The sequence below is a fragment of the Peromyscus maniculatus genome, chromosome 3 (assembly GCF_049852395.1).
Source record: "Peromyscus maniculatus bairdii isolate BWxNUB_F1_BW_parent chromosome 3, HU_Pman_BW_mat_3.1, whole genome shotgun sequence".
Taxonomy (NCBI): Eukaryota; Metazoa; Chordata; class Mammalia; order Rodentia; family Cricetidae; genus Peromyscus; species Peromyscus maniculatus.
In genome coordinates, this window is record NC_134854.1 from 149,280,760 (window position 1) to 149,305,389 (window position 24,630).

The 24,630-nt window shown below is 45.4% G+C and overlaps 1 long non-coding RNA gene across 1 annotated transcript in view; it reads left to right on the forward strand.

Annotated features, from left to right (window-relative positions):
* The first annotated feature begins 347 nt into the window (after nucleotides 1-347).
* LOC121828132 (uncharacterized) overlaps nucleotides 348-24,630 on the forward strand; it is a 29,368-nt gene continuing 5,085 nt past the window's right edge. Inside the window, exons 1-3 of the long non-coding RNA XR_006070620.2 lie at nucleotides 348-468; nucleotides 22,079-22,136; nucleotides 23,800-23,945. This is a non-coding gene — a long non-coding RNA (uncharacterized LOC121828132). The remainder of the gene's footprint in view (nucleotides 469-22,078; nucleotides 22,137-23,799; nucleotides 23,946-24,630) is intronic.

A 24,630-nucleotide genomic window follows, 5' to 3' on the forward strand; every position in this document is an offset into this window, starting at 1 on the left:
TGCTCACTAAAAAACCTGAATGGAGGAATACATGAATAGGCAGATACACTGAGAGCACACAGGTTTAGCTAGAAAATGCTTGGAGAACGAGTGCTCCTAATCAGGGCATGAAAGGGCCCCTTTCATCTGTTGAAGCAAGTGGTGAAGGAGGTGCATGAATGATTACCGCTAAGTCAGCTCCGGGTTCTGAGCCGCCTCTGTGGAGTGCCAAGTTTTCTTGTCCAGGCAGCAAGGCTCAGCGGTCCTAAGACCCCTTTGGCTTTCTGCCACAGCGACACTCCCGAGACAGACAGATCCCTTCCCCACATGCCCCGCCCCCTGCTTACAGTAGCTGTGAGTAAGACGACCGGAAGCTGACAGCGGAGCCCTGCGCAGCTGTGGGAACCCCATGGATAGGTGCCTGTCGATGGCTGGGCCACGAGATAACGCCCGGTTCCTGTCACCTTTGGTCTTCTGCTGTGGTTTATGGTAAGCATTTCTCTTTTGGCCAACAAACAGTTCTAGGAATCAGGGGGAACACTGAATCCTTAGGGCTGGGAAAAAACCGACAGATGCTGGCGGGCTGAAATGTTCCCCTCAGGCTGAACCCACCCCAAACATCACTGCAGTCTGAGATGTCTTTAGGCTGTTGCTCAGAGTTGCCTTGAACAGAGCATCTGTTCTGGAAGTTTCTAAGCAAAGGAGTTCCCTCAAAGCCGGCGCCTTTTCCCATTCAGTTCAAGCCGGCTCCTTTGTTGTCTCCCCATGATGAGGGAGGAGGCAGAGAATAGGCACACACAGCCCCAGCAGGGACCAAACACAGAGAACAGAACACTGGGGTCCAAGCCCTGGCTCTGTCCCTTCTTAGATATATGCTGTTGGGCGAGTCACTTCGGAAACTCAGTTTCCCTATCTGTAAGCTGGATGTGATCATTAAGGAGCTTCCTCATAGAGCTGTCCTGTGAATGAAAACCAAATGGCTTTGAACAGATCCTGGCCCATAAGCAACAGTCAATTCAAGTCAGTCTTCTTGGAATCACAGCCCTTTATTGAATTCAAATAAGTACAAACCGGTCATCAATAACTCCAGTGGCACGATGTGTATCCTACATTACAGAATAATTTTTCACTCCTAACTCATATAAAAAAAATAAGCCATAAAGACTGTTTCAAGCTGAGGGTAAGTTTGGAACCTAATATGCATCCATCCCCTTGCAGAGAGGCTTTCTCCCTCATCCACATCTTACAAACAGCAGAAGTTGGGATTAGGTAGTTGGACTCCTTATTCTCCCTCATAATGTCTGCTTCCCTACACTGTCAGAACGTGTACAAACAGGACCACTCACATAGGAGTGCTCGTATCCACAGCAGAAAAGACTCAATTAGGCATCCAATTAGGGAGCTAGGGATGTAGCTCAATGGTAGAGCACTTGCCTTGCTCAAAAGGTCGGGTTGGGGGTGTCCTGTGTTCATCCCTAACACTGAAAAAAATTCACACTGTGAAAAATGTTTTTTCTTGCTCTTTTGTTGGTGGGGGTAGAAACTTGGGGTGAATTACTATCTGTACCATCAGGCCTGGGGAGACACTAAAATAATGCAGACCCCCAAAACAGAGTAAAGACCATGCTCTGCAGAGATATTTATGTCTTAATTATGTGGGTTTAAAAGGCTACAGCTTTGTTAGGAGGCCCAAATTATAGTCTTGACCCCTTAACAGGTACTGGCTGTGGAACGCTGGGCAATTTGGTCACTTTCTTGGATCTTAGTCTTTATGTGTATAAACAAACTTACAAAAGCTTATTTCTGACAGAAACCACAGAGTTCAGGAAATGGGTCTGCATTTTATTGCTCCTGTAATTTTATAAGGTGGAAAGATACATTTTGGGGGCACATAAAAATAAGTGGTGAATAGAGCTGGAGAGATGGCTCAGCAGGTAAGAGCATGGACTGCTCTTCCAGAGGACCTAGGATCGATTCCCAGCACCAACATGGTGACTCACAACTGTCTGTAACTCCAGTTCCAGGGGATCCAACTCTCTTCTGGCCTCAGGGGCACTGCTTACATGTGGTACACAGACATACATGGAGGTAAAGCACCCATATACAAAAAAAATGGACTTTATTAATTAAAAGAAAAAAATTGGTAAAGATGATAATACTTAGAATCTTTTGAGAGTGTTTATTTTTGCCATATTTTAGTGTCAAGTAACACTGGACTGTGCTCAAGGATGGAGATGGGAGAGAGCATGCAAAATATAAAACCCTTTGAACATCCAGCAGAAATCAGCTGGGGAAGCCGCTGTAAGGCAGCCAGCTGGAGTTCCCAACCCAGATGCCCCAGTGAAACAATGTCCCCTCGGGCGAGCCTTACCAAAGAAAAGAACAAACAGTAGTAGGAAGATGAGATCAGCAAATTGGGCACGCCTAAAAATCATCATATACCAACCAGGGAAGTTGAGGCAGCTAGCTGAAATTCCTGATTGAACCTTCTCTTTTCAGCTGAACTTGTGGCTTATCATTCTCACTGTAGCCCTGTTATACCACAGGGTGAAAAACAGTCTGTAACTAGAATTTTCCTGCCTTGCCCACTGTCAGGACAAATTTCTGTCACCCACCAGTCCCATAGCCGCTCAGACCCAACCAAGTAAACACAGAGACTTATATTGCTTACAAACTGTATGGCTGTGGCAGACTTCTTGTTAACTGTTCTTGTAGCTTAAATTAATCTATTTCTATAAATCTATGCCTTGCCACGTGACTCGTGGCTTACCAGCATCTTTACATGCTGTTTGTCATGGCGGCAGCTGGCAGTGACTCCCTTTCCCTTCCTGTTCCCTTAATTCTCCTCTCTGTTAGTCCCGCCTATACTTCCTATCTGGCCACTGGCCAATCAGTGTTTTATTTATTGACCGATCAGAGCATTTTGACATACAGACCATCCCACAGCAACAGTCCCATCTGATGGAGATGGTTTGCATTCTCAAAGGCATGTGTCTTTGCCCTTGAGCTGTTTCATTATTTTCTTCCCTCTCTGTCACTGAGTTAGAGACCCTTGCCTGGATAAGGGGACTTGGAGGACACGACATAAACATAAGGGGTATGAAGTGGGAGGGGCAGCCCCATTTCCAGAGATAGCTTCTCAGTGAGCTCAAGCAGCACATGGCAGTTTACCAACATAATACACATTACATGAGGTCAAATTAATGAAAGTCAAGGGAATGTCTGGTGTTTTGATACTTTCTCTGGAGTCAGGAGCTAGAATATTTGTTCATGTGTTGTCAGTCATAAAGCAGGCACTGTGTCTTTACCTGGGTATAAAGGAGGGTGACAGAAAGCAAAGGGGCAATGCTCAAGGGGCTTACAATACAAGGATGGAAACAAGCCATGACACAGAGCATCAGTCATCAGCAACATGTAAATGGAATAGTGCTGATGAGAGGACTCAAAACAGTTCAGCTGTGTTGAGTGTATAGTGCAGGAGGGAGACAGAAGTCTGGCTTTGACAAGTTATAATTAACATCTCTGAGCACTAGTTTTTCTCACCTCTAAGGAGAATATCCATCTTGGCCATCTCAAGTCTAATGTCATGGACTGATGGCTTGCAGAATGGAACTCTGTTTTTCAGAGATCTGAAGGCTGGAGAGATGGATGGAGATGCCACCATGGTGAGTTCTTAGCAAGAGATTTCTTCTTGGTTGTGTCTTCAGAGAGAGTTTGAGTCTTCTCTTCCTTTTATAAAAGCCTTCATCCCTTGTAATGCCTAATCTCCTAATCTCTAATCTCCTTCCCCAAACCCAATCTTCAGATGTCCATCACATGGGATATCAAGTTAATATATGGATTTGGAGGTGGGGTTACAAGCAACAACAGTAACCAAGGCTGTTTGCTGGCATGGTTGGGAAGACACAGAGGCAGCCATGAGCAGCACAACACAGATGCACACTGAGCTGGCTAGTTTTATGTTAACTTGACACAAGATAGAGTCATCAGGAAGGAGGGAGACTCAGCTGAGAAAATTCCTCCGTAAGATTGAACTTTATGCAAAATTGTAGGGCATTTCCTAGTTAGTGATTGATGGGGGAGGGCCCAGTCCATTGTAGATGGTGCCACCCCTTGGTTGGTGGTCCTGGATTCAGTGAGAAAGCAGGTAGAGCAAGCCAGTAAGCAACATGCCTCCATGACCTCTGCATCAGTTCCTGCCTTCAGGTTCCTACCCTGTTTGAGTTCCTACCCTGACTTCCTTCAGTGATGGACTATGATGCGGAGGTGTAAACCAAATAAACCCTTTCTCCCCGCCCCACCCCCATGCTTTTCCTCATAGTGTTTCATCACAGCAATAGTAACCCTAACTAAGGCACACACTGAGCAAGTCTGAGCATTAGCTGTTGCTGTTCTGATGTTGTACAGGCAGAAATGCTTGTGTGGGTCAAAGGTGAACCTGTGTCCTCCTCACTGAAAAACAGGGAACTCACCAAAGATCAAGAAAGCTAGGCTAGCCCTGAGACATGACTGGTTCTGCTCGGTAGACTTTCTTTGTTGCCCAAAGAGCAATATCAGAAAGTGATTGGCACAGCATCCTACATAAAGTGTAATAATTTGGTAAATGTTTTGGGTGGATGGACAATTGGATGGTCTACAAAGTTGTTCCTAGAAGTTTCTTGTTTACCTTATTAACCAAATTACCAAACATGTCTTAATTGGATTATGCTTTTCTCCCCAAAATAGTTCCAGAGTCACAAGATGAATGTTCACGTGTATACCTCCACACAAGAAACAACACACATGGAAACTGGGCCCAAGTTGAAATCAAGACCCCCCACTCACACTTTTAGAAAGACACCCCACACATGGTCTTGAACAAAAGATACCTTCATTGGGTGTCTTGAATTCAGATGCTGAGATAAGGCAGGCTAGTCTTCCAACAATTGAGAAAGGCCTGATTGGGGGAGGAATGGAGCTAGGAAGTATAGAGCCCAGGGAAGAGTCATGCCTGCAGTAAGAGCATCCTGTGTGTGTGTCAGGGGCGGGGGGAGGGGCAGTGTAAGAGAAAATACTTCCCAGGACCAGCATAAGAAGGAACTGCCAGCATGTATACACCCATGTTCACATGGTATAGTCCACAACCATAGTAAAAAAAAACACATTCAGAGTTTAATTATGAATACAATGATAAATTACAAAGATAGACACCACAGATACAAATCAGGGCTGATATGTTGTTTTTCCAAAAGAGTATGGGCAGATAAGTGTAAATCCAAGGTCTCTGCCTCCCTAAAATACAAAACCAAAAAAAAAAAAAAAAGAAAGAAAGAAAAGAAAAAGAAAAAAACAGGAGTCTAGACCAAGCAATTCAGACCAAGAGGACCAGAGATAAACCAAAAGGAGGTATGGACAAGTATTTTAAAGTCAGAAATATGTGGTCAGAAGGGTCACAAGGATCATTTATACCTATTGAACTGGCAAAAGATAAATAACATAAAAAGAACATCCTTGATTGATATTATACCCTCCTCTCCTATGAGCTCTTATGTTGGAAAGTTCAATCCCTAACTGGTGGCACTACTTTGGGAAATTCAGGCTGTGGGGACTAATGGAAGAAAGTAGGTCACTGGGGGCATGTCGTTGGGGGCTGAATCTCCCCCTGGTCCCCTCTGTTCACTCTTTCTGCCTCTTGTCCTTCATTATTTCCCTCCACCATGATGGTCTACCTCACCATGAGCCCAGGACCAGTGGAGCCAAGGACTATGGACTGAAGTCTCTGAAAACACGAGTCATAATAAACCCTCCTTGCCTGAAGTTAGTTCTCTCAGGTATTTTGCTACAATACCAATGAAACTGAGTAACACATGCAACTGACAATCATCAATTACAAAACAAGGACATTCCCTTAAGTAGCCTTCAGCAGTCTCTTCCAGACTGGAGAGAAAGGATGCCATGCTTGCCATGCCATTCATCCATCCTGTCAAGTCACGGGGATAGCATGTTACTGGTACATGAGACTGTAGAAGTCTTTTGAGGCTACTGTATCAGCCCCAACTGTGTGTTAGAATCACCTGTGGGGGTGTCTTAGTCAGTTTTCCATCCCTGTAACAAATATTTGGGACAACCAATTTATACATAGAAAAGGTTTATTTGGCTCACGGATTTAGAGGTTTCAGTCAATAATTGGTCATCCCAGTGCTCTGGGACCTGTGGTGAGGCAGTGTAGCCTGATGGGTATTGATTGTATGGTGGAACAAAGTCATCTCACTGTTGAGCTCCTAAAGGGAAGAAGAAGAGCCTGGAGTCCCACAATCCCCTTCAAGGGCATGTCACTAGTGGGACTCACAAGGTCTTACCTCTTAAAAGTTCTACCATTCTCTGGAGATCAAGCCACTAACACGTGGATCTTTAGAGACATTCAAGGTGCAAACTATAGCAGGGATGTTTTCTAAATGCTGGTCTTGAGTTCTGTTAGGCTTTGCAACTGCCCAGGGAACATAATCTACAGCCTGGGTAGAGAGCAGATAATCTTTGCCAATTGCCTCATTCTGTATGCAAGAAAATTGAGGTCCTATGTGTGTGTGGGGGGAAGGCCCACTTGACATGACTTCTAACTGTGAGGGGCCAATGCTGATTTCCAGGCTTGCAGGAGGTCCATCTGGTCCCCACATGTGAACTTCAAGGATGCATTGGAACAGCCCTCAATTTTCCCGTAATTACATCATGAGTTTCGACTTTCCCTTTGGGCTCAAGAGAGGGCTGGAATGCTCCTGGCATTCCACTATTTTCCCTTCTATTTCCTCTCAAGCCATCTTGATTTTTTGTTCAACCCTCTGCACATGGAAGAGAAGAAAGAATTATACTTGTCATTATTTTATAGATCCCCCAAAAATAAAAATGGAAGCACTCTATATTTCCTACCTTAACTTACATCTCAGAGACAAAGGTTTTGGCAAGTATGTCTTTACTAACTTAATCAAGTGCTTGAGTTTTTCATTAAAAGTAGAATGGATCATTACATGATTTTTAAGCTTGACTGAACTCCTTAGAATGACCAAGATGACAGAGCCCCTCAGAAGTGGTCAAATACACACAAGAGAACTTACACACCCAAGGCAAGATAGCTTATTGAGCAATCAAAATCAGAGCTAGCGATCGTGGTGACACACCGTTAATCAAGTGACTTTCTTTATCAGGCCTCACTGCAGTGACTCACTGGTTCTCTCTGGTAGAGAGCCCTCAGCCAATGTGCTCCAAAAAAACAACTTCTAGTGATGTTTAAATGCTCCCAGAGTTTTGTCCATGTGGTTTCTGGTTTCTTCCTGTCCATATGAGCCATATTTGTCTCTTTTCACTAACAAAAAAACGAAAGTTTATAATCAGTCATGCTTCACTATGCGGCACTCAAGGCCTCTGGCTATGGCCTCTCTTTCCTCATAATTCAGGGCCTTCCTGAGTCACAGCAGTTCTTAGAATCTGAACCTGGTGTTCACTGCTAACAAAGCAGTGGGAGGAGAGAGAGGGAGATGGAGAGAGAGAGAGAGAGAGAGAGAGAGAGAGAGAGAGAGAGAGAGAGAGAGAGAGAGAGAGAGAGAGAAGCAGAGAGAGAGAAGGGGAGAGAGAGAGAGAAGGGGAGAGCAGCCAGAAAGACCCCATTCCATTCCTGCTCCCTTGCATGGTTTTGTTTCCCAGGCCAACTGAATCTGTGCCTGAACAGAAACATTTTCTGAGAAATGATCAGTATCCCCGTCCTCTTTCCTGGACCAACTTTGGCAGATGCTGGCCGGAAGCAGCTTTCTCTTCTCTTTACGGGAATGGCATCCTTGCTGCTCTTGCCGGAATCAGCATGTCACTCCGGCCTCACTCCTCTTTACCCATCACCCTCAGTGGGATGCACTCACTTCTTAGTCCGTTGCCCAGTCCATTGCTTATGATGCCTTTTGTGTATTCTTGTCAAAATTGGTACTACAGAGGGGGTTATGGTTGCCACCACTTAGGCTAAACACTTGCCCTTTAGTGCAGGGGTCATTCATTTGAGAAAGACAACATATATGGGGAGAATTTGAGGACCAATAAGATGATGCTTCCAGGAATCTACTCAGTGAAGAGTAATATTTTTTAAAGGACGTTTTAAATGCATGTGCATGGATGTTTTGCCCGCATGTATGTCTGTACACCACATGTGTACAGTGCCCTCAGCAGCCAGAAGAGGGCGTCTGATCCTCTGAAACTGGAGTTACAGAAGGTTGTGAGCTTCCGTGTCGGTACTGGGACACAAATAGGTCCTTTGCAACTGCTCTGTAACTACTGAGCCATCTCTCCAGCTCTGAAAAATATCATCTCATACACGATCTTCATGAAAACTACATCCAAAAGCAAATTTAGTGCATTTAAAAATTGCATTATAAACATACTAAGTAAATTATTCTTTTAAAGTCTATGAGGAAGTTGCCTTCAATACTATAGAAGGTTGTGTCAAGTCCTAAAAAGCCAGGGTCTAAAACTAAGTAAAATTTGGATAAATTTTGGCTTTATATAGCAAATCTCAAAATATTAAAATGTGGGCTGGAGACATGGCTCAGCAGTTAAGATCACATACCACTCTTGCAGAGTTTAGTTCCCAGCATCCATGTTGGGTGGTTCACAACTGCCTAGCTCCAGAGGATCCAACACCCTCATCCGGCCTTCAGGGGCACCTGCACTTACAAGCACATACCTATACTCATATCCAGGATATCAATACCCTCAGCTGGCCTTCAGGGGCACCTGCACTCACAAGCACATACCTATACTCATACACATAATTAAAAAATAAACCTTTCTTTTCAAAATATGATTAATCTATTTTCAATTATGCATATGGGTAGTTTTGACTGCATGTATGTCTGTACACCGTGTGTGCAGTGCTCAGAGAGGCCAGAACAGGGAATCAGATCCTCTGGAACTGAAGTTAGAGAGGGTTGTGAGTGGCCATCAAGCCTTCTGCAAGAGCAAAAAGTAACAAATTTATATATCCTTCACCCCCTCTCTGTCCCTACTCCTCTGTTTCTGTTCGGGAAAGGGCAGGCCTCCCGTGAATATCAACAAAACAAGACTCAAGTTGCAGTAAGACCTAGTACTTCCCCACGTATTAAGGCTGGGCAAGGTGACCCAGTGTGAGGGAATGCCCCCCCCTTTGTAGTAGTCTCCTTCAGTACTTCCCTCTCCACCCCCAGCCTGATCATTCATGTTCCTATCCCCACCTGCCCACAGTCCACTCGCGAAATCTCTTCTATTTCCCCTTCCCAGGGAGATCGAAGCACCCCTGCCCCTTGAACTCTCCTAAAATAAAACAAATCTTAAACAGTTACACTTTTAAGTCCCGCTATGGACCCTTCGAAAAGTTCTAGAAAAGCTAACAGTAAATGCAAAGTACTATCAAATTTAACATACGTGGTAAAGTTATAGAATTAATAATTACTAATGATGCAAATGAATCTAAGAAAACATTTTAATAAGTCAGTGAGGGAGATGTCAGAATGGAGATGTTTGGGGTCGGTGGGCACAGGAGGCTAACAGCCAAGAGAGGGAGGGGTGTGTCCTCATCCAGCTTACTCTGTCCTGACTCCGCTTCTTTACTCCTCTGCTGTGAAGCCTCAGACATGTCACTTGCCCTCTCTGAGCCACAGATACTTCATCTGTAGAGTGAAGGGATGGCCTGGAAAGTTCCCAATCCCTTCATCCTTGACCAGTCTAAGAAAGCATCTTCTGGGGCTGCTGGGAGAAACAGATTACAAGGGACAGATGTCACAGGGTAACTCTGGGGCTCTGAAAAGAAACCTCAGTGCATTGCTCCTTAGAGAGGATTCCTTGTCTGAACCAGGGTTTCCAATTCCCTTCAACGATTTCTTTCTTGTACAAGCACCGAGGGGTGCAAAATCCACCAAGACCCAGAGGGGCCCATGTCCATCAGGAGGGTGTCTTGGAGGTGAACCTTACCTGAGCCTCAGGATGGAAGTCAGGACCAACACTACATTCCCCATAGTCTTCGGGGTGCTGGCTGGAAACAGTTAGAATGGCCCTCACCCAGGGACAGCCAGCAGAGTCAGAAACCTATATGAAGTGATGTGTGGTGGTCAGAACGGAGGAGATCCCTCCCACCTGCCCAGCCATCCCTCCTGACAGCCTCCCTGACAAGTGTTCCTTCCACCTGTGGGCTTGTTCTGAGGTGAGACGCTTTATGGATATGATAAGATAAAAAGGTCAATTATTAAATCTACTTTTAAAAAGGAATTACTTGTATTAAGTAGGATAAGTAATGAAATTTTTTTGTCTGAATTTATCCAATGTTACTGGACTGGACATTGTTAATATGTATAATGCAGTTTTTTGTCTGATCTGTCAAATGTTAATGGACTAGACATTGTTAATGTAATTCTTGACTATATATTGTATATAGTTATTGGATAGTTTTTCTTGTATTAGTTATAAGCTTTTTTTTTTAATTTTAGACAAAAAAAGGGGGGAAATGTGGTGGTATTGTGTTCCCCAAAATATTGTGCACCCTAATAAACTTATCTGGGGTCAGAGAACAGAACAGCCACTAGATACAGAGGCTAGAAAATGGTGGCACTCACACCTTTAATTCTAGCATTCCAGAAGCAAAAATCCCTCTGGATCTCTGTGAGTTCAAGGCCACATTGGAAACAGCCAGGCATGGTGACACACACCTTTAATCTCAGAAAGTGAGCCTTTAATCCCAGGAAGTGAGGGCAGAAAGCAGAAAGATATATAAGGCGTGAAGACCAGAAACTATAAGTTTTTGGCTGGTTAAGCATTCAGGCTTTGAGTAGCAAGAGTTCAGCTGAGATTCATTTGGATAAGGACTCAGAGGCTTCCAGTCTGAGGAAACAGAATCAGCTGAGGAACTGGCAAGGTGAGGTAGCTGTGGCTTGTTCTGCTTCTCTGATCTTCCAGTATTCACCCCAATAACTGGCCTCAGGTTTTATTTTATTAATAAGGACTTTTAAGATTCGTACTACAACACTTCACTAGAGTTTTAGTAGATAGGAAACATTATTTTGTGTTGCCAAGTGCTGCAATTGATTTACTTCTTGTTTATTTGTTGTTGTTGTTTAGACAGGGAATAGGGTCTCTCTATGTATCCTTGGCTGGCCTCACATACAGGAGGCCACTCTCGCACACAGCAAAGCACACAGGCAGGCACCTCACACAGACAGCACAGGCAGGCATCTCACATAGCACACAGGAGGCCGCAGCAGCTGGAGAAAGCAGCAGCTAGGTTCTAAAGATAACCCAGCAGATTCTTACGCTGTCTAAACTCACCCCCTACACAACAGGAACCCTGGCATCAATTTTTAGGGCTATTGTGAGTATAAAATGTGACTTTGCTGGTTAGTTTTTGTCATTTTGACACAAACAGGGGGCATTTGGAAAGAAGGACTCTCAGCTGGAGAATTGCCTCCATCAGATTGGTTTGTAGGTAAATCTGTGGGGTGTTTTCTAGATTAATGATTAATGTGAGCATGCCTATCATCCTCAAGCAAGTGGTCCTGGTTGTATAAGAAAGCCAGGGAGAGCAAGCTACTATCAATCCTCCATGGCCTCTACTTCAGTACCTGCCTCCAGCTTCCTGCTTAAGTTCCTGTCCTGAGTTCCCTTGATGAACTGTGACATGAAAGTGTAAACCAAATACACCTCGCTTTTAATCATGGTATTTTTATCACAGGAAACTAGGACAGTGACCATGTATGTAGATGCCTGGTGCACAGAAAGTCCCTAATATTTTCTCTTGTTACATCTTAGGAAATATTTGCATTTTCCCTGGGTTCTGAGGAAATAATTCCTTGGTGATGTGGAGTGAATTGCTGTCCCTGTCTCTGTGTTGCAGTCCTAATTTCTGCTGTGCTGATGTGACATTAGGAGGCAGAATCTTTGGTGAGGGCTCGGTCTTTGTGAATGGGATTAGTATTGGAGAAATTATTTTGGCCACTCCACGTAGTTAAAAGGATATTTATTTAATGGCATAACTCACAAATTAAGTAATAGGTAGGTCGCAGGGTCTGGGGAAGGTGTAACGCAGTCCAGCGGTGTTCTCCGGAGCTCTGCACAGTCCACCTTCACTGTTCAGCGTCCCGGCACAGAGAGAGAGCTCAGAGAGAGCGCTGGCCCATCCAGCTCTTGGGTCTCCAGACACCTCCCCTCGCCCTGCCTCATAGGCGTGACAGTTGCCAGAGTCTCAATGGGGGTTGGAACTTCCAGATCCAAGCTGGAATGGCTACCCATCACAGATTAGCACCCTTCTAAGAGGCATGAGAACTTCCCCTCACTCTCTACTCCCTGCTACATGGCACAAGGATAACCTTCCTCAGATGCGGAAGCCAGCCCTCTCATGCTGTGGGATGTTCTGTATGTCCTGTGGGAGCCCTTCTTGGGTTCTTTGTGGCGTTACCCAGCAGGTCCGTATAGAGGATGATTAGGACCACGGGCCTGAGTGCAGGTGTTTGAGATGGTCTGCACTTGGCTAAGCTGGGGGATGGTCTGTATGTCAAGTTGCTCTGATTGGTTAATAAATAAAACCTGATCGGCTGTGGCTAGGCAGGAAGGATAGGCGGGACTAACAGAGAGGAGAAATAAAAGGACAGAAAGGCAGAAGGAGACGCTGCAGCCGCCGCCATGACCAGAGACGCTGCAGCCGCCGCCATGACCAGCAGCATGTGAAGACGCCAGTAAGCCACCAGCCACATGGCAAGGTATAGATGTATGGAAATGGATCAATTTAAGATAAAAGCACAGTTAGCAAGATAAGGACAGTTAGCAGGAAGCCTGCCACGGCCATGCAGTTTGTAAGCAAAATAAGTCTCTGTGTTTACTTGGTTGGGTCTGAGCGGCTGTGGGACTGGCGGGTGACAGAGATTTGTCCTGACTGTGGGCAAGGCAGGAAAAATCAAGCTACACTCTCACCCCCACCACCCCGTCCCGGAACCACATTAGTGGCGTCCTGACCTTGGGCTTCCCAGTCACAATGCTGTGTGAAACAAATGCCTGCTGTTTAAGCCACACCACCCAGTCTGTGATGATGTGTTACAGCTTTCCCAGCCCCCTAAAACATTGGAATCAAAAAAAGAATGTTTGGCAGATGGGGCTTGAACAACATAAGTTCACAGAATGAGGACTGCTGTATGGGGTCTAATATCATGGCTCCTCCTGGCCGATCCTGGTAATCCAGTCTCTGAAAAATCAGTGGGCGTTTATGAATTTTCTTTCAGTTAGTTCCACTGCTTATTAAGCATGGGTCATGGACTTAATCTGGATAAGGGATTTGGGTCTTCCTCTGCACTCTGTCCATCTCCCTCACCTCGCTTAAAGACCAGAGGTAATCCAAGTCAATTCTCAAGCAGGGCATCACCACCCCAAAGCTGAATTCGATCACAGCCTGCCCAGTGTTCCAAGTGCAGAAGCTCAAAGGAAGCTGATGTCTGGCATGTGCTTGTCTTTCCCGTAGGCCTTTACTAAGAACCACCCAAGAATGGCCAATGTACCCCAACATCCGGAATCATCTAGCATCCCCTTCTACTGCTGTGCTTCCAATGGGAACTCACTGTTCCCTAGATAAAGTGAGGCTGGCTGAGTCAGTTAACTTACAGCCACATAACACCACCACCAACTTCCCAGCCTAGACTCCCAGCAGGGGCCTAATTCTCTCTGCCAGTGACCCCACCCCTCAGCCCATGGGTTCCTCATTTCAGGATAGGGCACTGAGATGCCTCCTTTTCCTCATACTACATGTCTGACCACCTTACATGAAGCCAGACCCTGAACATGGCCTGTGAGACACCAGCATTGCCTGCTCATAGTCCCTGGCTTGAGCCTTGGCTGTATTATTTCCCGACCTTATGTCCACACATGATGCCATCTTTCTTACATTTCTCAGTGGGAGCAAACATTTTTCCAGAGTTCCCAGCAGTCTCTCCCAGTGCCTCACTGGGCAATCCTGGGTCACAGGCTGTCCCGGGGCCAGTCACTGGCTAGGACAATGAGGTCACCACAGCAGGCTTCCATTTGGGCTTTGCAGTGCCCTGGAGCTGTGGCCATCTTTTTAGAGTTCTGGAAGGTGAAAGTGGTTTGCAGACGATTGTTGCCTTTTTGTCTCCCAGGGGAGTTTTACAGAGACTGTGATGCGTGGACTATGGACTTGATGGACAGCCACTCCCCTACTGAGTGCAAGGCAGATGTGTGCCCAGGTGTCTTCTACAAAGTCAGACAATAAAGAGATTGAAAAACAATATCTTTTTTCTTTACCACAGAACTTATTTATTTTTTGCTTTGGTAAAAGTGTATTCATAGGCTTGTTCATATTTAAATTAATTAATAAATAGTTTTAAGACTTTTCTCAGATTTAGAGGCAAATACAGAAAATATGATCGAATCCATATGTGCAGGAGTTCTTTGGGTTTCTAGGAATTTCCAACAGTGTAAAGGGGTCCTGAGATTGCAAGGTTTGAGGACCATGGCTCACATCATAGTGTCCACCCACTGGGCTGAGGGCTGAATCCCCTGAAGTGCTAAAACTTTAAATGTCTGATGAGGTTCTGTTAGGAGATCATAGAGAGAGCTGGGCATGGTGGTGCGAGCCTTTAATTCCAGCACTCAAGAGGCAGAGGCAGAGGCAGGTAGATCTCCATGAATTTAAGGCCAGCCTGGTCTACACAGCAAGTTCCAAGCCAGTCAGGGCTACACGATGCGAGCCTGTCTCAAATGGAAGAGGGGGAGGAATAATCTTGAGTGTGGAGTCAGCAGTACTCACTGCAGTGTGTGGTAGCTTTTTAACTTGACTGAGAAATGAGGGGATTTAGCAAGTTCACACACCAGATTTTGTGGAGTCGGAGCTTGAAATCTGACCCTCTAGTCCTCGACAACTGAGTCAGGCTTCCAGTACTTTCTGCAACGCTGCATCACTTCCCTGTAAAAGAGCTGAAAGAAATTGGGAAATCCTGATGAAAGTCAAACATGCTCATCAATGCCGGCCAAAGGATAACTGATACAGTCCTTCCAGAAAACACTTTGGCAGTATGAAGCTTTGAAAATGTCACACATGTTAGCCCGGAAATTCCATTTCTAGGAATCTACACGAAGGACATAATTACGCATGTGAGAAGAGTCTGCGAAGGAGGAGGAGGAGGATCGTCCAAAGGTTATCTTTAATAATGAAAGATTGGAAACAGCCTCGTCACCCAATGACACGAGCCTAGTTACACAGAATCAGACACAGTTCTGAATCCTGACCATGGCTTTCCTTTAAAGGGGGAATGTAGGGAATACTCATGTACCAAGCATGAGTGTCTTACCACAAGAATGTATCCCTCTGCTAATCAGAAAAATGGTCAAGAGAAACAATAATTATGACTGAAAAAGATCTACTGGCTTGCTGTGATGATTAGCATTCACTGTCAAGCTGACTGGCTTTAAAGTCACTTAGAGAAGGTAAGGAGGAAAGACCTACCATGAATGTGGGGTGGCACCATCCCATGAGCTGGGAGCCCAAATGGAATGATGGGGGAGAAAGACAGTGAGAATAAAGTTTGCTGTGGGATGTTCTGTATGGCAAATGTGTTGCTCTGATTGGTTAGTAAATAAAACACTGATTGGCCAGTAGTCAGGCAGGAGGAAGTATAGGCAGGACAAGGAGGAGAAGAATTCTGGGAAGTGGAAGGCTGAGTCAGAGACACTGCCAGCCACCGCCAGGACAAGTAGCATGTGAAGATGCCGGCAAGCCACAAGCCACGTGGCAAGGTATAGATTTATGGATATGGATTAATTTAAGCTATAAGAACAGTTAGTAAGAAGCCTGCCACGGCCATACAGTTTATAAAGCAATATAAGTCTCTGTGTTTACTTGGTTGGGTCTGAGCGGCTGTGGGACTGGCGGGTGACAGAGATTTGTCCTGACTGTGAGCAAGGCAGGAAAACTCTAGCTACCATGTTCTCTTCCTCTGCTTCTTCTCTCCCTTCCCCCATGATGGGAGTTGCTTCACCATGCCTTCCTCACCATGATGGACCAGGTGTGGCTGCATGCACCTGTAACTCCAGTACTGTGGGAGTGGGCAGGCAGGGCCTGTGACAGGAGTGTGGGGGTGTGGGGGGTAGGGGGGAATCCAGTAGGTCACAGGCCAGCCAGTCTAGCTCCAGGATCAGTGAGAGACCTGAAGAGAACGGAGCTGGGGAGATGGCTCAGTGGTTCAGAGCACTTGCAGAGGACCAGAGTCTGATTCCCAGCACCCATATGGTGGCTCGCAACCATCCATCATTCCAATTCCAGAGGATCCAATGCCCTCTTTCAACCGCAGACACCAGACATGCACGTGGTACACAGACAATGCAGGCAAAATACTCATACATATAAACTAATAAAATATGAATATATAAATAATAAGCTGGAGAACAGTGGAGGCAGACACCAAATGTCAACCTCTAGCTTCAAGACTCATGTGCACACACACCGTGGGTACACGTGCTCACCTATGAACACATACACACACACACACACACACACACACACACACACACACGCCTAAATACTAATACAGAATTAATAAAGTGACCCTCAATGAAATGGCCTCAGCAGCTAAACTCCCTAAAGTCGAGTCTGTGGGCCCTGTCCCTTAGCCTCAAGGCCAGGTTCTATCCCACATCTCACTGGAGACTGTCACACAGGGGCCTCAAAAGCTGGGACAACTCCACAGCCTTCTTCCCGACTCCTGGATGGCCTCTGTGAAAATGATGTCATCCCAGGCTCCAGCCACCATCTTCACAGCCATATCCAAGGACAATAGACAGAAATATAGTCTCTGGGCCTGCTTCCACATTATGTGAAAAATGGCTAAGGTGTTTTCCTTTTCTTTTTTTCTTTTTTTTTTTTTTTTTTTTTTGTCTCTTGTCATAGCCTAGGCTGACCCTGAACCCAAAGCCCCAACCTCTAGAGTTCTGTGATTATAGGAATGAACCACCAGGCTGGGCTTAGAATTTTCTTAACCAAATGTTCAGAAGTGATTAGTGATGGGTGTCCTTAAAATACTGTACTTGTAGGGTGAGTCTTTTCCCGCGACTTTGGATTATGGTTAGCATGCCAGGGTACAAACAGAAGTATACAAAAGAACACTCAGAAGAAGTGACAGCTCAGCAAGGGAGGACTTGCTCTTGCAGAGGACCCAGGTTCAGTTCCCATCATTGGCAGCCCCCAGCAGAGGTCACTGCCCCAGCAACAACTCTCTTCATGGCATCTGGATGAAGAGAGTGTCGTCAGTCTTGAGGACAACATGGATACACTGAGGAGAGAGGTGGACCAAGCTCTTTGGGAAGGGAATTCACAGGGTAGTACATAAGAGAACACAGGCCTCAAACCCTGGTTCTGGAGCAGAAAGTAGGAGGACAGCTCTGGATACACTGGAAAGCTATGCATGCTGGCTGCTCAGCTACACCCTTCTATTGAGAGTATGAGGTTGAGCAAGTGACCATCCCTATTTGGAAAGAAGACTGGCAAGCCAAGCTCCTGAAGATTCACCCATACAGAATCTAAATGGCCATTCTGAATCCCTAGGATACCACAGTGGGCTCATGGGACTTGCTTACAAAGCCCGGATGCCTCTGCCAATTCTCACAGCACAATTGCTTTGTGTGTCGGGGGTGGGAGGTCATCAAGGGAAGCTTGCTTTATGTTTAGGGCTTAAATTATATTTCAAATGCATTCTTTTTAATACCAGAAAGTGAACCTAGACTGATGGAGCCTCAGAAAGTTGCTGTCCCCTGCCTTTGGCTCTGGAGTCATCCATCTACCCTGCAGAGGAAGGCAGGGAACTTCTCCTTGCTTGCTAAACTATGTGCCCTCTCCAGATGCATTCTTGGGGGCCTTAACAATGCAGGAAAGCGAAGCGTGAGCAGGAAAACTTACAGCAGGCACAGGTTCACACAGAGCACTCCAGGGAAAGGTGTCAGATAAGACAGAGCTGTTCATGGTCTTAATTAACCACTTAATCTGTTTCAACACCCGTAGCCAGACGCCCGAGGTTCCATGGTCAGGACCATCCATGGCCTGGTTATTGCTATAAAAGACACTGGATACAGACTCAAATAGACCTAAGCTTGGGTCCTTGCTCAGCACTGACTGTGTTTGGCCTTGGCTCATCTTCTCTCTAAGCACCAGACAACATCACTATTAGCAAACACAGGACATGAGGGAGAGGCACTGCTTGCCTGACTTTCTCTAGCATTTTCCCAGCCACAAGTAACCTTACGTCTGTAAGGTAGCCATGCAACAATCCAACCTCATAATGCCTTTGTAATGTTTTCGTAATCTGTTGTCTGAGATGAGGCCGGTTCTATGGAAACCTGTGCAACCACACTGAGTGTCCGCCAATGCCTGCAGCCTGATTTCCACTTCTTTTTCTTATGTTGAATCCTAGTGATAGCTAAACACTTTTGTCTTAAAAAAAAAAAAAAGCACAATGTCATGTGGCCTCATTGTTAGAAAAATATGTATGTTAAATATGCCAACAGTTTCTTCTATCCATAAATACACATAGCTGTGTCTAGAATAATGCTCACTCAAAATTGAATACTTAGAGATGGGCAGTGGTGGCGCATGCCTCTAATCCCAGCACTCGGGAGGTAGAGGCAGGCAGATCTCTGAGTTCCAGGAAAGGCTTCAAAGCTACGCAGACAAATCCTGTCTTGAAAAAACAAAATGAAACCAAAAAAAAAAAAAAAAAAGTGAATACTTTGAAGTGTTGAGTTAGGGATTTTTGTTTGTTTATTTGGTTAATTTACCTTTTCTAGTGTGTTTTTGAGTATAATTTTTCACATAAAAATGTTCTAAGAAAGAAAAAGAGACCCCCAAAGGCAGTGAGCTGTAATAAGTTTATTTTTGCAGAGAATGTTAATTCTTTTTAACTCTCTGCTTTTCTGCATTTTCCAGAGCTACTCATCTTTCGGAAGTCAGTTAATTGTGTCCTCCTGGTCTTTCATTGAACACCCTAGAAGGGACAGTTTGTGGCACTTTTTTCTGTATCTGTATTCACACCATCTTGACCTTACCCCATGACCACACGTTAATGGACTGATAGAATTGTCTTTTTTCCCTAACACTTTAAGAGCAGATATCATGTCTTTTTCTTAATGATAATGTATCATGAAGCAGTTCTTCCCAACATTAGATTAATACACAGGCTGAAGTTGACACACTGACATGTGGAAAGATGGTTCAGTGGTTAAGAGCACTGGCTGCTCTTCTGGAGGACTGGTGTTCGAGTCCCAGCTCCCACATGGTGGTTCACAATCATCTGTAACTCCAGTTCCAGGGGATCCAATGCCTTCTTCCAGCTGCTGGGGGCCGTGCACACACATGGTACACAGATATACATGCTAGTATAACATCCATCCTCATAAAATAAAAGTAAATAAATATTTTTTAAATGAAGTTATTTCACTGAACACACCCTACAGCCATACACAGTAATTGTCATCTGTTTTCTAAACTGAATCCCCTGTTTTTTCCAGGATTTATCAGGCTGCAAGGCACATAATTAAAGAGGAAATAAATTTTAAATCAAAACTCTTTTTTGTTGTTGATTTTTTTCTTTAGGTAGAGTCTCACAATGTAGACTAGGTTGTGCTCTAACTCACAGAGATCAGCCTGCCTCTGCCTTTCTAGCTCTGGGATTAAAGGCATATGTCACCACACCCAGCCAAATGCATTTTTTATTAAAAATTTCTCATAAAATATATTTTGATCTTGTTTTTCCCTCCCCCAATCAAAATTCCATTTTCTTTTCCTATCATCAGTGTCCTCTCCTACCTTCCCCTGAAACTCTTTATTCCCTCCTGAACAATGGACCCTTTCTAGTCTCCTAGATCCTATGGTGCTCCAAGACAAACACACAAATCTAAAGATTCAATGTGGAGATCCATATAGGAACCTAAATGTGATATCTGTCTTTCTGGAGCTGAGTTCCCTCACTCAGTGTAATGGAGTTTCCCGCTCCATCTACTTAGCTGCAAATCTCATGGCTTCATTTGTATTCACAGTTGTATAAAGTTCTACTGTATATATACCCCACATTTTCATTAACCATTCGCCAGTTAATGGACATCTGAGCTGTTTCCATGTCCTAACTATTGTGAATAGAGCAGCTGTGAATATGGGTGGCTGTGTGTCTCTGTAGAAGAAATTAGAGTCCTTTGGTATGTATCCAGCAGTACTAAAGCTGGGTCATCATTAAACACAATCTCACTGCTCCTGGGTAGTATGGAGACCCTTATTGCCAGAATCCCGGAGTTCTTTGAGCATACCTCTGTTATACACAACTGTTCTTAGAGTAGTCTCACTAGAGGCTTTCCCAGCTACGCCATAAGTTCCCTGAAGTCAAGTACAGTGTTATTTTACCCAAGTGTCCCTGAATCTAGTAGTGTCCATAAGAGCAGTTCTCAAATTTTGGGTCATGACCCCTTTGAGTGTCTGTCTTAGTTAGGGCTTCTGTTGCTGTGAAGAGACACCATGACCACAGCAACTCTTATAAAGGAAAATATTTAATTGAGGTGGCAGCTTACAGTTTTGAAGATCCAGTCCATTATCATCATGGTGGGGAGCATGGCGGTGTGCAGGCAGAGATGGCGCTGGCTGCATCTTGATCAGAAGACAACAGGAAGGACTGTCGCTGGGCAGTATCTTGCACCCACCCCCACAGTGACACACCTCCTAATAGTTCTACTCCCTATGAGCTTATGGGGGCCAATTACATTCAAACTACCACAGGGTCCTATATCGGATACCCTGCATATCAGTTATTTACATTATAATTCATAACAGAACAGGAGCAAAATTACAGTTATGAAGTAGCAATGAAAGAATTTTTTCTCCGTGTAGTTTTGATGCCTGCTTTAGATCTTGCTCTGTAGACCAGGCTGGCCTCGAACTCACTGAGATCTGCCTGGCTCTGCCTCCAGAGTGCTGGGATTAAAGGTGTGCACCACCGCCGCCTAGCACATTGAAATAATTTTATGTTCGGGAGTTACCACAACATGAGGAACTGTATTAAAGGGTCACAGCATTAGGAAGGTTGAAAATCACTGGTCCGGATTATATTAGAAATTGTGTGTGTGTGTGTGTGTGTGTGTGTGTGTGTGTGTGTGTGTGCATTAGGTAATTGGATGTTCAGTTTCTTTTGGCCTGAAAGATTTCTGTGGACTGGGGGTGGACATAGTGTGAATGTGCATACATTTCTCAGGCACAGTTAGATCTGTGATGGCTAGTCTTGGTAGAGCAGGGAACCTCAGCTGAAGAATTGTCGCTAGCATATCAATCTGTGAGCACATCTGTGGGGCCTTGTCTTGATTGCTAATTGATGTTGGAGGGTCCGGCCCAGTGTGGGAGGTTCCATCCCTAGGCAGGTGAGCCTGCAGAACATGAGCCTGGGTGGGATCCAGTGCAGTGTTCTTTCCGTGGTTCCTGCCCCTGCTACTGCTGGAGTTCCTGCCCTGACTTCCTTCACTGATGGGTAGTGGCCTGGAAGGGTAAGCCAAATATTACCCCCACACACTTTGTCTTTGGGTGGAGTGGTTTATCACACAACAGAAAGCAAACTAGAATAATGTTTTTTTTAGGAAATATAAAGAATGGATATAAAGAATAGGTGTGCTGGAGAGCTACCATGAGCCAGATACTTGACATGTGTAGTGGATATCATATTCTTTCTTTTTTTTCTTTCTTTTTTTGGGGTGGGGTAAGGACCTGGATTTAATCTGAGAAAAATTTCCATGTAGATGAATCAGTTACTTCCAAGAAATATGCACAAAATAAACATGCACATGGGTCATTTCACTCCAGCCACAGTCTTGAAAGCCAGGAAAGAGACCCAGGCTTCCATCTTCCCACCTTGCATGTTCTCCAATGACAGTGAAGGAATGAAGTAAGGTCTTCAGTACTCCCCTCCTGCACAGATGGATATTAAATGGTGTCCCTTTAAGCTATCAGGACGGCTGAATGGGGAAGGTTTGGGGCTCTGCCTCACCTTTATGAGTGTCTTGTCATAATTTTTAGAAGAGATATCATATTCTTATTTTACAGACACACTGCCTAATCTGAAATGACAAAGAAATTTGACCTGACCCAGGGAGAAGGCAAGGTGAGTTTGAAACCCTCAGACAGATCAAATATGGAGCCAAAAACTCACATCACACAATCTCACAGGATAAACTGACTTAGCCTTCTCCTTCAGGATTCCACAGCTATAACGCACAGAACACTGGAGAACTGGACACAACTCATTGACCATGAGATCTCGTTTCATCCAATAGCTTGTTTTAGGTCTCTGTGTTCTCATGCATTAAAAAAAGTAACAAAATAAAAGAAATGGCTCTTACACAGAGCTGTTGGGAAGTCGGGTGCAATCAGGTGACTTTGATCTGGACAGTATCAAGGCATGAAAGGGGGCCATACAGTTGCCATGAAGTTACGGAGGATGGCTGCATTCTTCAGAAATGGGGTGCAGGCAATGGAGAAGAATATGTGTTACCATTGCCTTGGTTGAGGGATGTGAGGCTAGGTAATGCTATTAGGAGACATCTCACTTTATGTGGTGAATTGGCTCAGTTTGGAAAACAGAGCCCTGTGTTTTGTGGGAGAAAATGGGAGGAAGAAGCCATGGCATGGCTAAGGCACAACCTCGGTTCTTGCTAAAAACAAGGTAATGGGGAAGAAATGGAGAGCCCTGAAATGTAAAGTCACTGGAGACAAAGACTAAACTGCCTTCAAGCATGCAGCTGCTCATAGTCCAAGAAGTGTTCCACCCATGCTCCCTCATCTTCACGAACCTGAGAAGAAGCTGGACGGGGACCCAGCCTTACTTGACAGAGGTAGACACTACCATGCTATGATTCGAATGGGAAATGTCCCCGCAAGCTCATGTGATTGAACACTTGGTCCCCGGGTGATGGTGCTCCTTAGAAGAGGCTATCTAAACTTTTGGAGGTGGGTTATAACAGGAGGGACTTCTGGGGTTGGGGTGGGTGCTGGATAAGAGAGTTATAGCGTATGCTGGAGTCTAGTTCCAGACTCCCTCTGCCTCCTGATCCACTCAGATGTGGGCCAACGCCACACACACACCACACTCTCGGGCAGCTCTACATTCCCTGCAACAGTGAGCTGAAGTAGATCCTCCCTCTCTTGAGTTGCTTCTCTTGGGTGTTTTATTGCAGCAACGAGAGATGCGGCTAGGACACTGCAAGACACAAGAAAAGCTGTGGGGCATTTAACCACCAACCCCACAGCTCCCCAGAGTTTTCTTGAGTGTGAGCAGCAGGAAATATTAGATAGAAGAATTTATTGCAGAGAATATTGCAGAGATAAACAGATAGAAAATAAAGGACAGCCTTGAGAGGGCCTGGAACCTATTCCAACTGCCCCCGACTGTTTCTGCCCCAAGGTATTTACAGAGATGCCAAGGGGTGGAGCAAAAGACCTCCTCCCCCAGCACAGCCAAGTGCAGACCATCTCAGACACCTGCACTCAGGCCTGTGGTCTTAATCATCCTCTATGCGGACCTGCTGGGTAAAGCCACGAGGAACCCGAAAACTGGCTCCCACAAAAAGCTCACTTGGACACAGTGCAGCAGAGGCCCACCAGCGCAGCTAGAGTGGGAGCCCAGGTTTGTCCATTGGTTTTCACTTTAAATTCAGTGTTCTTTCTTCAGTCTCAAACTAAAGGAGAAGAACTCATCCTTTTACTTAGTGGATACTGGTTTTTGAAGATTTTTATCTTTAGTTTTAATTATGTGTATTTGTGTTTAGGCACCTAAGTGCGGCAGAGGGCAACAAGAAAGTGTTGAATCCCTGGACTGGAGCTATGGACAGTTGTGATCAGTCCAAACGTGGATGCTAAGGACTCAAACTCTGTCCCACTTGGAAGAGCAGTTTCCAGTAAGCTAGTACCGAAAGTAAGTTAAGATAACCACTGAGCATCCCATCTCTCCAGCCCGGAGTGGAGACTTTAGTAACTCAGTTTGCCTGGTGCAGGAGGAATTTCATTTCAGACCAAGACTGTCTAAGCCCAGAGTCTGCATTTGGCCACAGGGTAGTGCTAACCTTCTGCTCTGCTAAGGACAAAACTAGTCTGACCAGGGAAGGGGCTGTCATAGCAGTGAGAGTTTTGGACTTTCCAGCCACAGAGCAGGAGCGTCCTGTCCCCCACCCCCACATCTCAGTAGTCCTGACCTCTAGCAGGCTGAAGGGATGCCTCCTCCGGAAGCCCCAACATCCTGCATTCTGCTAAACCCCCAACCCATTCGGCAGCCTGTCCCAGGCGAAACACGCACAGCCTGAGCTGACAGGCTGGGGAGGAATTACCGGCCTCTGGGCTAGAAATAGCCCTCCGAGAAGTGTGCAGTGGCTACGTGTCCACAGGGTGGAGAGGAGGCGAGGAGTCCCAGGACCCCAAGATAACATGAGTCCGGATATGTAGCGTCCTGAACATGGGTAGGCTAACTCAGGTCACCGGTTCCAAAGAGGTGAGTGGGAACCAGGATATCTGCTCCCCTACGTGGACTTCGTGACAGGCCCAGGCATCCTGAAGGGGGGAGGCTGGGTCCCGTGGGTGGGCCTCTGAGCACTAATCTGATGAGA